The sequence below is a fragment of the Pyrus communis genome, chromosome 8 (assembly GCF_963583255.1).
Source record: "Pyrus communis chromosome 8, drPyrComm1.1, whole genome shotgun sequence".
In the NCBI taxonomy this organism is placed as follows: domain Eukaryota; kingdom Viridiplantae; phylum Streptophyta; class Magnoliopsida; order Rosales; family Rosaceae; genus Pyrus; species Pyrus communis.
The window spans coordinates 1,506,381-1,517,182 of record NC_084810.1 but is presented as its reverse complement, the minus strand read 5'-3'; positions in this window follow the sequence as shown (position 1 = coordinate 1,517,182).

The window sequence follows — 10,802 nt, the reverse complement described above, 5'->3', positions numbered from 1 at the left end:
ACTCCCACACTATACCACGATTGGATTTATTTTCTAAATTGTCATATAATCTCATTTATCTATCAATATAGCAGTGCAGAGAATGTTCAAGTTAGTCTTAATTTTCTTAAGATTATGAATAAAACAACTATCATTTCTTCTATTTTAGGCGAAATCATAATTTTTTAGGACAATAGTATTATCAACTGAGGTTTCATATTCAGCTTCTTATATAAATCCAAGGTCAACGCATTCTAAGCGAATGCTGTTGGTTCTCACTCCAACATTATTTAAGCAAGATACGCATCCCATGTACATATTTGACTCTTGACACACACACACACACACACACACACACACACACACACACAAGGTTTATTAGTTAAAATGGTCCTCGAAACTGTCAATTTTTGTCCCTAAATGTGTCCGCCATCAATTATTTCGATCATTTCGTGAAAAATCTCTGCTAAATAAGAAAAATGAGACAAACTTACTCTCAATTTTTGTCAAATCATTTTGATACATTGTTTATTAAATTGAGTGTATTTTTGTTATTTTGGTCCTTATTTAACAAAGATTTTTCTCAGAAAAACAAATACGATTGACGATGGACAAACTCAGGATCAGTTCTATCGATTTCAAATCTTAAAGACCAAAATAAATAAAAAAATTCAATCTTAAAAATCATTTTAGCTAAAAATACCTATATAGCATGCACCCTTAACTACTTATAAAAACATATAAAATGAACATGGCCTTCTATCCCTTTGTCTTTTCATGCCTTCTTTGGGTCAAGCCTAACATATAAGATTGTAGGGGTAGCCAATTGACTTTATTGGGGTCATACGTTTACGATCCCATTCCCCTACCTTCCTTCCACAACCGATCTCATGTCACCAGTATTATATTATATAACACCGGTGTTATTGTAACACATAAGAATTTTCTCACATTTAACTGTTATTTAAAACATTAGCATTCCGAATACTTTAACAAACGGGAGTGCCGTTCTATCGGGGGTGTTTTCTTTTCAATTGTTCTAGTGGGGGAAAAGAGTACATTGCTTTGTCGTCTGCAGTCTAGGGCTTGAAGAGTAGTTCGGCTTATTCTCTTTGTCTCAAAACAAGTTTTTTCTCGTTTTTTTTTAACGGTCAATGTTATCTTACACTATAGGGATGGAAGAGTTGGTTAAGCCTCACAATAATGTGGTTCAAGTTCGTATTTAACTAGAATTAACTATAAAATATTTTACTTATAAGTGAATATGAATATCACTAGATATATTATCGATTTTTTCTTTTAAAAAACCGCTTGTTGATTATGTTCAATGTAATGATGATGGACTATTTGGTCTAACTTGAAAGGGAAAAAGGTGTTGCCGTGTGGAAAGGGGGAAAAGACATTTGTTTGCTTCAAATGAAAACTTCATCCAGGTTGGTTCATAAATAAATATGTTGATTAATTAACTATGATTCTTTGGGCAAATACTTGATGTGCATGGCTTTTGTGTTTCCTCTAAAGCGTTCCCTCACTTGCTGAGCCAAGTCAAACATGCGTTTGTGAATTAATAATTTCACGAATTATCTAAAGTAAAAGAGAATCAATTATCTAAAATAATAGTTAATTAAAGCTAAATTTATGCATACCATAACAGAGTTAAGTTTGTCAGTGCAGCGTACTTCACTATTTGCACCCATGTTTAAATTCAAGTTTAAATAAATTCAGTATAATTACTTATCGTTTGTCAAAGAACAAAAACTAAATCTCAATTTATTATAAAACAAAAAGTTCAAATAAAAGCAGAGCTATGATATAAAGGGTTTGTAATTCAAGTATTAAGAGTGTTTATTTTGGCATTGAAGTATCGATTACCCTTCTGTATTGCTTGTACAAGAAAAAGAAAAGGTATATGCTAGGTAGAAAATAAGCTCGTTAGGCAACACTTAAGTAATAGTTCAATCATCAATAATCACGTTATATAATTTACAAAATATGATTTAAATAGATGGTCACTAGCATTACTATTTTTTTTAATAATGAACAAGCAGATTGCTGATTATAAAACCTCATTAGTGGATCTCAATGAACAAAATAAATATATGTATTGGTTAATTGGAAATGCTTAAGGTTTTGTGAACTGAAGATGTACCTGAAGATATAGTAAGATGTTAGCAGCATTGGAATTTGGATTGAGAAACAATATTCATCTGAGGTTAATATATATCTGTTATCTACATAGTACACACATAGGTATCCAAAATTAAACAAAATTATATTTATTTGTTCTTTTCTGCGTAGTAAATTGTACATAAATCAAATTTAGTAGTGCCGAAAAAGCAAATGTTAATGTAGTTTTTATTTTTTTATTTATTTAGAAAATGAACTAGTTAGTGGTTTCATCATGATGTAGAGCAGCTAGCAAAAAAGATAGAAAAACAACTGGAGTGCCGCAAACTCGAGAACACAACAACAACCAAGTCTAATAGTTTTTTATTTTATATTTTCGTTTCCCTTTTTGATATTTCCAAGTTGATCCACAACTTCTTTGATTTTTATGCAAGGAGGTTGTTTTATTGAATAAAAATCGAGATTATTTCTCTCAAGCTTCTAGTGTCACATCCCAGTCCGGGCCCCCACCACATCTCGGGCTTAACTCCATTGTAGCATGATATTATCCGCTTTGGGCCCCGACCATTCCCTCAAGGTTTTGTTTCTAGGAACTCACACGAGAACTTCCCAGTGGATCACCCATCTTGGGATTGCTCTCGCGTGTCACTAGCTTAACTTCAGAGTTCCGATGAAACCCGAAGTCAGTGAGCTCCCAAAAGGCCTCTTGCTAGGTAGGGATGATAATATACATATAAGGATCACTCCCCTGGGCGATGTGGGATGTTACAATCCAGCCCCCTTAGGGGCTCGACGTCCTCGTTGGCACACCACGACCAGGGTTAGGCTCTGATACCAAAATTTTCACATCCCGGCCTGGGCCCCCACCACATCTTAGGCTCGACTCCACCGTAGCACGATATTGTCCGCTTTGGGCCTCAACCACACCCTCACGGTTTTGTTTCTAGGAACTCACACGAGAACTTCCCAGTGGGTCACCCATCTTGGGATTGCTCTCGCGCGCTGCTTGTTTAACTTCGGAGTTCTGATGGAACCCGAAGCCAATGAGCTCCCAAAAGACCTCGTGATAGGTAAGGATGAGAATATACATATAAGGATCACTACCCTGGGCGATATGGAATGTTACATCTGGTGTTCCATATTCTATCTAAGGGTGACCGTTTGTGATCGCTTTTCTTGTAACTTTCGTTGTGTCACGTCACGACAGTCTACAATTTCAAATATTGAAAATATTCATAGGCATTTTTAGTCTCTTCGTGGCTACCATCACACGCGCCAGAAATCGAACCCACGACATCTCTTGTGGACATACAGGCGAGAAAATTTGTCCCCAACACTGAGCTTGCCCCGTGTTAGTTGTTAATGTAGTTTTTAATTATTAGATTAATTCAATTTTTTTAACCACTAGCGGCTTGTGATTAGCGAGGGAATATATAACATAAAGCATGTTTATGTAGTTTTTAATTATTTGTAAGCACGTTTGAGAACTAATTATTTTGTTTTGTTTTTTATTTCATATGTAATCGGCAGAGGGCCAGGACTCCAGAGCCGTCCAAATGAACAACAATAATCAATATTGCATGTAACATGCTAAAGCATGTGGGCTTTTGCTTTGCTTGCATATAAATTATACTCTATGATATTTTGATGAAAATCGATTTGACAATTCAATTTGTGACAAACCACCAAATTATACACGTTTAGAAATGCCCACATGCATACCCAAACACATGCACACTCACACGCACACGCACACGCACATATTGAATGTTTCAGCAAGAGCCATGCTGAAATTTTGGTGGACTATTTTTTTAAGGTATTTGTCGATTTTTTTCCTAAACAAATAAGAAGCTGATAATTTTCTCATAAATTTTAATTTTAGTCAATTATTTTTCTGAATTTTTGTAATTGGTCAGTTTTCTCACGAAATTTTAATTTTAGCCGATTCCCACTTGAAGTTTTATAAATGGTCAATTTTACCCTTGAGCTTTGTATTGTTTTCTTTTTCCTTCTTCTCTTCCGCTAGTTCACTCCGTAAACTTTTTGTTTGAATTTAGAGTTTAGCAAGGAAATTAAAGTTCAGAGGTAATTGACAAAATTAAAGTTCATGGAGAAATTGACCAATTATAAAAGTTTAGGAGGTTATAGGCTAAAATAAAAGTCTAGGGAAGAAATTGAGAGCTTCTTACAAGTTTGGTTGGAGGGGGTGGTGGGAGGGAAATCGGCCAATACCTCCTCTCTTTTTTATATGCAATCGATATTTATACTAAATTTATCTAAACCATGTAAAAAATTATGCGAATGTATAAAAGAAATCACATTGCTTTAACTAATTTAACAAACTATGTCTACTTGGTAGACTGTTGAACAAAAATACATATATATTTTTTCAAAACATAAAAAATATACATTTTGATTGTGAAATATCACGAGGTTGCAGAAAAGTACGTACTGAATCTGTGAGGCTTCATAACCATATGGTAGCTGTATATATTAAGATTAATTTCTCACTTGTTAGGTTTAGAAATGTAACCGCCACGTGATGTACAAATTTACTCAATTTGAAACATATGTATTTGTTTTTATTTTTATTTTTTATCAATATATTTAAAACGATACATATTAACCATATCGTCTACTCATGTAACAAATCTTAACACTTGAAACATATCATAACACGTGAAAAAATACATCATGTGACAAGTCCATACGAAAAAGAAAGTTTCAGGTTTGCATGCAGCCAAATGGCCTACTACGACTTTGCATTCCTGTCCACAAAATCTTACTTGCACATTAATTTCTGGAACGACCTTGAGAGGCATTGGGAGAGAGAGATGGCGAACCAGTCCAAAAGGGATTTTCATATATCCACAATTAACCGACAATTCCAATCGGGACTATGTCAATATAATACTATCTCGGCACGCGTACGGTGAAAACAAAACACAGCTTTGGTATTAATAAATGATAAAGTTATTTGCATACGCATCATATTTTTTTTAATATGTGTTCGAGAATGTATCAGTAAATATGTCGATTTTATACTTCTAAAACAAATAGCACATCATTTGCACACCATTATTAATTTGGAGAGGGATGCTATACATTTGTCCTCAACAGATATATCAATTTTGAGGTTGGCAATGAGAATCATGCATATATATAAATCTATAATAAATAATATTTTGAGCAGAGTTTGAGTTAAATAGCTAGTTGTTAGGAAGAAGGGAAATCAATAAGGATCGTATCCGCATCAGAGTGCATAAGCATGATTGTTTTTTTATTTTTGCGGATTGAATTCGATTCGAATTGGGGACATAATTTTTTTTTTTTTTTAATGAAACTATATGTAATTTTTTTTTTTTTTAAAGAAACTATATGTAAAGCTCCATTTGCAGTAATAAATAATATTACACAAACTAAAATCAAGCAACAACAACAATGTCTTATGTCTTATCCCACCAAGTAGGGTCGTTAGTATGAATCTTAAAATGTCATTGCGCTCAGTTTTGTATCAAGTCTTCCGTTAGCTCCAAGTACTCCATATCTTTTCTTAGAGTATATTTCTAAGTCTTCGTAGATCTTCCTCTATCCCTTTTGTCATGAGCTTTTGTCTCATAATCATATCTCCTAACCAAAGTATTTGTAAATTTTTTGTTCACGTCTACAAACAAACTAAAATCATAAATTAATAAAATATTTTTATAATCTACCTATACTAGCATGAAAGGAAAAAAAAAAAGAAAAAGGAATAGAATAGAACAAAGGAGGTAGAAAGCCTAAGATTATCAACTAATACTTTTTTCTTTCGAGCACCTTATATCATAGAGATTTTACAGATCACGAAAAGGAATCGATTTCTTCTTTAACTATCTTTTTCCCAAACCTCACGGCCGTGAGCAAACCACATGATGACATGTTCGATCATTTTAATTGCGTTTTCACAATAAATGGGAAAAAATGCAACCACTTCTGCTACAAGTTTAAATGGTCCACGTTACATATGTGTGAGTTCTGTGCATCTTCCTCCTCCACCATCCAAATTTAACAAAAAGTAGTACTTGTCACAAGCTCAAACACGTTCGAAGTAAAGGGGTGGTCTCATATTTTGGATGAATGCAAAGATACTTTTATATCTTCATAGTGTCCTAGGACCATATAGGCTAGGGTGGGCGGGTTCTAACCCAATTGCGTTTATGAAAAACAAAATTGCTAATTTACTGGAAATTCGTCTCATTCAACGAAAATAAGACAATCTCACCTAAGCAAAAGTTAGCCGATTACATCAAAGCAGCTCCCAAAACGACTCCAATCAATAAATGGGAGGATTCGGGAAAAAAGAAATTATAACCTACCTTTGAGAAAATTTCAGGAATCCGCCTTTCTGGGTAAGATCCATACTATAGGTACATAAGATCAATCTTCGACTAAATGCCATAATCTTAATTTTAAAATGTGGAATATATGTAGTAACCACTTACATAATATTATCAATGTATTCATCCAGCTGTTTGACCTAAACTCTGAGATATTGGAGCATAAGTAACTAAAGTTCTCATGCTTGAAATGTCACATCCCAATGGAACCCTAAAAGTTGGCTTGCACAGTGAACACGTAAGTACATATACGAAATCGATATATAGATTTTTGTCCTTATTGATCATCAAGATAATTGGTTCCCTCTAACTAAGTATATGCTAAATTATATATACATAAATATCAGGAGGATTCTCTTAAAAGTGAGACTCTTCATAGACTCTCTGTTACCTCACGTTTCTGACACAGTGTTATAATGTAGCACATGAATTGACGTTAAATTGTGAAGTGATATAGAGTACATGAAGAATTATACTCTGATAGATGTCGTTTAGCATTTCTCTTATATATAATATTGATATAGACTGATGTTCATCGTAGAAGGAATACATGCATGTAGAGTTTCTATTGGTACATGAAGTTTAGAAGATAACAAATTGCGTGAAAGTTAGAAATTGAATTTTGACTTTTCTACAAAGTGCTTTTGTGGGTCTCCATCCAAATGGTACACTTTCTTGGACATCCATTTTACATGGACCTCTCAAGTCTCGTGTGCACCTTCGATTTTGAGCTGAGAAGGCGAATGGAATCATGGCTTTTTCCCCCACTATAAAGTTTAAGCTTAAGATTGGATTCCTTGCAAAACTTGGCCACGTAGAGTTATTTTAATTTTATAACAATTCTGCCATTTTACGAAAAAGACTTACATGTCACAAGTGCGTTGATATTATAATTTTTTGTCAATAATAAAATATAATTGTATTTTTTTATGTAACATTGACATAAACAATAATATTATACATATATCCAGTGGTGAATCTAAAAAAAACTATTTGGAGAGTCACATGTAAAGTTCACGAACATTTCTTAGATATATTTTTAGAAATCTTATCTAGCCAAAATGATGCCCACACTTCAAAGGGCTACACCCAAATTATCCTTAGAAATTTACTGGAATTCGAAAGATCAACTGCCTCCCTGCTCCTTAGTGAGTCTGCCACTACACATGCTATATAAATTACTCTCAATTGACAGAATCTAATAAAGGTTAAAGCCCTTTAAAGTTAATTTATTCACTGTTAATTTGCTTAAAGGAGGCGAAGACGTTGTCATTCCTTTTCGAAACAAGAGCTTTGTATCCTAATTGGAAGATTAAAAGCGTAATTTTATTCATTTGCCATACTATCAAGGAAAGTGACAGGTATATATAGATATTTATACCCAAATTGGATTCTCTAACCCTTTTTTAAACACATAAAGTGCACAGGTGACACGACTAAAAATGCTCTTGTTAAAAAGATGTATACCTTATACCGTAGAAAAAAAATATATATAATAGATTCGTTTGGAAGTTCTTTTCAATTGACTGAAATCTTTTCAAAGTAAATGTTTTTAGGTTTCAAAAGCACTTAAATGATTCTCCATGATTCACTTGCATTTTTACTAGAGATTGGTTCCAAAAACATTTTCATCAAAAATGTTTTCAGCCATTTTAAAAACACTTTCAAATAAGTTCTTATACTTTTTATATGTTGGAGAAAAAATTTCAAATAAAACGCAGAATAAAATTTTGTTAACTAATTTAACAAAGATGTTTGTGTGGCAAAAATGATGTGAGGTGTTTTAGTATCGTTCATTTATATACGACATTACTTAATAGATATTGATTGTACGAATTAATATCTAAGATCTTAAGTCATATATATATATATATATATATATAACGAATTCAAGTAGTGGCTTGGATGATCATCTCGTCCTCTCTCCCTCCTCTCCCTCACGTGTTTTTTTTAGTTTCACGGCTTAGTTTTGCATTCGTGACTGATCCCTAGCATCGTATATTCTAATTTTCAATTATGATAACATTAGAATATCAATTAAAGACCACATAATTAAGTTCGAAATTAAATCTACATTGCGTACTAAAACAAAAATGGGATATGTTCTCATGTGAATGTAATGTCAATCAAATGTTTTATGTGCATTATAGTTGGTATCTCTCTGTATTCTGTAAACATAAAGATTTAAACTCACATGGATTGACAGGTAAACATCAATTAGCTTATGAAAGAAGCTGCTTATTTTGTTTTCATGCAAAATTAGAGCAACAGGACTGACAGCAAACATTATTGAAGAATAAGAAAGGTTCTGCACTAAAATAATACAAAAAGGGGAAAAGCAATAAGCCGATTGCTTTACAAGTGGCTTTTTTTATGAGCAGTTTAGTTTTAGCCAGCCAGCCGGCTTGGTTTGGCAGTCCACTACTGTCTTTTATGGTGGTGGATAGTGGCAACTGCTGAGAATCTATCGACCATCCATCCATGTCTTCGGTGGAGAGTGGAGTCTGTGGACACAACAAAGAAGAAGGCACAAATTGCTAACCCTAAAACTTTAAGGCACCGCTCTACACTCTCGGAACCACACAACTTTCCTTCCTTGTCTACAAGCCAACAATGGAGCTCTCTCATTGGACCCTACCACCCAAAAACGAACTTTGCCGATTACGGGGCTGCTGCCCTACACCACATATATGGCATTTTCTGGGTCGTCTTGTCGTAAAATTTGTTATGCCTACTTATAGTGATGTCAAATAGCATTATGGGCAAAGCCACCTCTTGTGTTTATATTTTGGCTTTTTTTTTTTTTTTTGATAGATGCATCAACACATCTTTGTTTTTTTTTCTTCTAAAGCTTAAATAAATATAGTTAGTTGAGAGTATTCAATCTTGTATCCGAGCTCTTAATAAATTCGGTTTTCCCTTTTGGGACCATGAAAATTTTTCAAGGCCGGGCAAAGGTGGATCATAAAACCCGTACTTCAAAAGCCTGGTCTTGGAATCAACAGCTTCGATCGAATGGAGTTGCTCCTGGTGTGGTCCGAAAAGGTAGGCAAAGTCTGCTGATTTCGTTGAAATCGACCATTCTTGTTCCACAAGACATGAAAACTTGATACGACGAGGATCAGACAGGTTTCCTATATTCTTGGAGATTCCTACAATCTACGAATTGACGTGCGCCATAAGGAATCACACTCCTAAGAGGAAACAATATCCAATCTTGTTCTCTTGGATTCTCTTGGTTTAATACAGATTTCATATCCTAAAAGGTCTCTCTCCCAACTATTATAAACACCCCCGTCTAGAGCATAATTCTGGTAACGTAATTCACTAGTACAATGCATATTCTTTCCTTATTCTCTTGCCGGCCACTGATTGAGTCTTAGTATTGCTTTACTAACTTAATCGTTTGGAGAGCTTTTGGTCAGCACCACACCGGTACGCAAGACCGGTCCGATCATGGTTATTCGCTTTCTTATAGGTTACTGGAGTTGCACAGATCTTTCGTGTGCAATGGTGCATGAATTTGGTTCAACATCCCTTCTTGAATATTGCTAGTACATCCAAACAAAGTCTTAAAACAAAAAACTCACTAAACAATTTAGTCCAAAACTCACTAGAAGTTACCTCAATAGTTATATGACCATTAAACTAACATTAGGTTAATGAATTTTCGTTGTGAATGATCCCATCAAAGCTTTAGTACTATAGCATGCTAGTTGAGCTAACCTTGATGTATTTTATGAACAAATGATCTCATCAAATAAAGTCAACGTATCTTGCTCTTTTTCTCTTAAACCGGGTTGAAAGCCCCTGCAAGGTTTTTATCAAGACCCATTTAAGCATGCTATCCTTAGCTTGTACGATTTTATCTTACATCAATAAATATCATACTTCTATTAAAAAAAATAATAAAAAAATAAAAAAAAAGCCGAAATAGATTAAAAGTGTTACATATATGGAATTCTTAGAAAATTACTATACATATAACTTAGTTAATGATTAAAATGACCGATCGAGCAAATCGATTACTTGGTACGATTCATTAATCGATTAACTGCCCTTCAGGCGAAATAACTTATTAATAGTTACACGAATGCAGTGCGCTAATTAGTAATGACCGTTAATCTGTTAATATTCTTTTATTTTTGGAAAGTTTACGAATTAAATGATCAGATCAAATATATGATTGTATAATATGATTAGATTGATTATATTACTCGAATAGTTACTTGCATATATTTTAGCCAACGTTATGATCGTTAGTTAGATCATATTAATTAGATTCAATGTTAGATATTTAAATTAAATAATTCCTAAAAA